Raw genomic sequence first — 4077 nt, 5'->3', positions numbered from 1 at the left:
GGAGGATTGAGCGAGAATGAGTAGGACTGAGTGAGGAGGAAGAGTGAAGAAGAGTACTGAGCGAGGAGGACTGTATGGAGGACAGAATGAAGAGGAAGATTGAGCGAGAAGGGGAGGACTAAGTGAGGAGTAGGAATGTGTGAGAAGTGAGTGAGGTGGAGGACTGAGGAGGAGCACTGTGTGAGGAGGAGGACTTAGTGAGGAGGACTGTGATGAGTACTGAGTGAGGAGAAGGACTGAGGAGAAGGAATGTGTGAGGAGGAGGATTGAGTAAGGAAGAAGAGTGAGTGAAGAGAACAGAGAAGAAGGACTAAGGAGGAGGACAGGGAGGAGGAGGAATACTGAGTGAGGATGAGGACTATGTGTGGAGGAGTACTGAGATAGAAGGACAGAGTGAGGAGGAGGGCTGAGTGAGAAGGAGGACAGAGGGTTGAGGAGTACTGAGTGAGGAGGAGAACTATGTAAGGAGGAGGACTGGGTAAGGAAGAGGACCAAGTTAGGAGGAGGAGGACTGAGTGAGGAGGATGACTGTGTGAATAGAAAGAAAGAGTGAGGAGGACTGAATGAGGGGGAGGAAGAGGACTGAGTGAGGAGGTGGAGGACTGAATGAGGAGGAGAATTGTGTGAGGAGGATTGTGTGAGAATGTGGAGGACGATTGAGGAGGAGACTGAGAGAGGAGAAGGACTGAGTAAGGAGGAGGAGGAATGAATGAGGAGGACTAGATGTGGAGGAAGAGAATTGAGTGAGGAGGAGGACTGAAAGGAAAGGAGGACTTCACACAGGAGAAAGACTGTGAAGAGGAGTGAAGAGAATTGAGAGAGATAGACTGAGTGAATAGGAGGACTGAGAGGAGGAATGAGTGAGGAGGAGGACTGTGTGTGGAGAAGGACAGAGTGAGGAGTAGGAGGGGGTGAGGTGGAGGACTGTGTATGGAGGAGGACAGTGAAGACAAAGACTGAGTGAAGAGGACTGAGCGAGGAGGACTGAATGAGGAGGAGGACTGAGTGAGAAGGAAGATTGAGGAGGCTTGAGTGAGGAGGAGGAATAAGTGAAGAGGACTGAGAGATGAGAAGGACTAAGGAGGAAGACAGTGAGGAGGATGACTGAAAAGGAGGAATGATTGAGGGGGAGGACTAAGTGTGGAGGAGTCTGAGGGGGAGGATTTTTGAGGAGGAGGTGTGTGAGGAGGTTGGACTTAGTGAGGAGGAGGACAGCGTGAGGAGTAGTAGGACTGAGTGAGGAGGAAGATTGAATAAGGAGTTTGGAGGAATGAGTGTGGAGAAGGAATGTGTGAGGAGGAGGACAGGGTTAGGAGGAAGAGAAGGATTGAGTGAGGAGGACTGACTGAGGAAGAAGAATGAGAGGAGGATGAGGATGGAGTGAGGAGGACTGAGAGAAGAGATTGAGGAGAAGGCAGACTGGGTGTGGAGGAGGACTGAGTTGGAGAAATGAGTGAGGAGGAGGACTAAGTAAAGAGGATGACTGTGAATAGGAAGACTGAGTGAGGAAGAGGACTGAGTAGTTGGAGAAATGAGGAAGTGGAGGAATGAGTAAGAAGGAGGGGGACTGTGAGGAAGAGGACTGTATGAGAACTGCTTGAGGGAGAGGACAGAGTGAGGTGGACTGACTGAGGAGGATTGAGTGATGAGGAGTACTGATTGAGGAGGAGGAGGTCTCAAATAGGAGGAGGACTGAGTGAGGGTAAGAACAGAGTGAAGAGGAAGATGGATTGAGGAGGAGGAATGAGTGAGAAAGAGGAAGAATGAGTGAGGAGGAGGCAGACAGAGAGGAGAAAGACGAGTGAAGAGGAAGGATTGAGTGAGGAGAAGGACTGAGTGAAAAAGAGGACTAGGTGAGGAGGAGGATTGTGTGAGGAGCAGGAGGACTGAGTGAGAAGGAGTGATTGAGGCGAAGGACTGAGTGAGCAGGAGGCCTGAGTGAGAAAGACTACTGAATGAGGAGGAGGACAGAGTGAGTAGCACTGAATGAAAATGAGGGCTGAAGGAGGTTGAGTGACGCGGACCAGCCCAGTTGGGGTCCCACACCCGTGGGAAAATCAGGTGTTCAGATAATCAGGTTAGACACAGGTAGGCGAATTGACAGACAGACCTGCACACCAGGGAGTGTTTTGAATCTGCTGCACTTTACTGAAGTCATGCCAACACTTTTATAGCGAATACATATAGAAGCACCTGAAGTTGACATATTTCCTGGAACATTATAAAGTTTATATTTTAACTGAAAGGCGATCTGGTAAAAGGCAGTGTCTACAAAAAAAATCTTGGCCTAAAAGCCTTTTAAGCAGAGCAAACATAGAACTAGTGACTATTTACGCAGCGTTATTGCTGCTAATGTAGTGAGTAGAGGGCCAGGGGCTGTTAAGCTTGTGGTTTGTTTACGTAGTTTATTGTTATTAGCTAGGGGCTGTTAATAGTCCTCCCAGCTAAGTCGGCTAAAGATTTACAATTCTCCCTAGAGATAAGCACCCAGAGGAATTCCTCCTGTTTGTCTTGCTAAGGATTTACAATCTTCCCTAGAGATAAGATGCTTGAGCTAGCCTGTCCGTAAAACTCATAGTATAATATAAAACTTTCTGACCTCCTGTGTTTGCCTATCTTCTTTCTGCCTCACCATAAACACCTGTGTAAAGCTCTTACTCTTTTATTACCTACAATGTTTGGATTTTCTACAAGCAATTTCTGATACTGAATCTGACTCATTACTTTTTCTAAGATTTTATTTCTCTCTTACTCTATTCTTGCTAAAGCTTTTAATAATTTATCAGAAATGTGTTTCCTTGAATAGTTAATTGTGCTGTTCCAAGAGAAACAGCCAAGAAGCTCATTAATCCAATTTTGCAACCGAGTAAGTGTGGGACTCTCAGAATACGTCTTTTTGGCTTAGGTGGCCATGTTAGGGTTCTTGCCATTGACCTCCAGGGAGCTTTTTTTCTGAAGAAAACGTATCTCCAGTCTAGTAGCACAATCTATTGATATGCTACACTGACGACACTGGACAGGGTGTAGCAGTCGAGGACTGGGTGAGGTCGAGGACTGAGTGAGGAGGACTGAATGAAGATGAGGAGGAGTGATTGAGAAGGAGGACTGAGTGAGGAGGAAGAAGGACTGAGGAGGAGGAATAAGTGAGAAGGAGGACTGAGTGTAGAGAAGGACTGAGTGAGGAGGAGGAATGAATACGAGGAGGAGTGAGTGAGGAGGAGTACTGAGCGAGAAAGAGGACGACTAAGTGAGGAGGAGGACTGAGTGAGTAGGAGGATTGAGTGCAGTGGAGGAGCCAGTAAGGAGGAGGAGAAGGGCTGAGTGACAAGGAGGAATGAGATAGGGGAAGGACTGAGTGAGGAGGATTACAGATTGAGGAGGAGGAATGATTGAGGGGGAGGAATGAGTGTGGAGGACTCTGTGAGGAGGAAGATTGTGTGAGGGGAGGACTGTGTGAGGGGGTTGGACTTAGTGTGGAGGAGTTAGTGAGGACAACTTAGTAGGAGGACAGAGTGAGGAGTAGTAGGAGTGAGGGAGGAGGTGGAGGACTGAGTGAGGAGGAAGACTGTGTGAGGATGAGGACTGAGTGAGGAGGATGTGAATGAATGAATGAGGAGGATTACTGAGTGAGGAGGAGGACAGTATGAAGAAGACGACTTAGTGAGGAGATAGACTGAATGAGAAGGAGGAATGAGTTAGGAGGAAGATTGGGTGAGGAGGAGGATTGCGTGAGGAGGTAGACTGTAAATAGGAAGAATGAGTGAGGAGGACTGAGAGAGGAGGTGAAGGACTGTGGTAGGAGGAGTACTGAGTGAAGAGGAGGATTGAATGAGAATGGGGAGGACTGCGTGAGGAGGAGTACTGAGAAAAGGAGGACAGATTGAGGAGTAGTAGGCCTGAGTGAGGAGGAGGACTAAGTGAGGAGGAGCAGGACTGAATGAGGAGGAGGAATGAGTGAGGAGGATGACTATGTGAATAGGAAGAATGAGTGAGGAGGACTGAATGAGGAAGAGGAGGACTGTGTGAGGAGGACTGAGTGAAGAAGAGGATTGAGTGAGGAGGAGGATTAAGTGAAGA

General features: G+C 48.0%; 1 pseudogene; it reads right to left on the bottom strand.

Annotated features, from left to right (window-relative positions):
- Positions 1–2158, bottom strand: part of LOC129675206 (uncharacterized) — a 2265-nt pseudogene extending 107 nt beyond the window's left edge.
- Positions 2159–4077: the final 1919 nt, after the last annotated feature.

Source organism: Psammomys obesus, unplaced genomic scaffold (assembly GCF_907164565.1).
Source record: "Psammomys obesus unplaced genomic scaffold, mPsaObe1.curated_primary_1811, whole genome shotgun sequence".
NCBI classification, from domain to species: Eukaryota; Metazoa; Chordata; class Mammalia; order Rodentia; family Muridae; genus Psammomys; species Psammomys obesus.
This window is presented reverse-complemented; position numbering and strand designations above follow the sequence as displayed.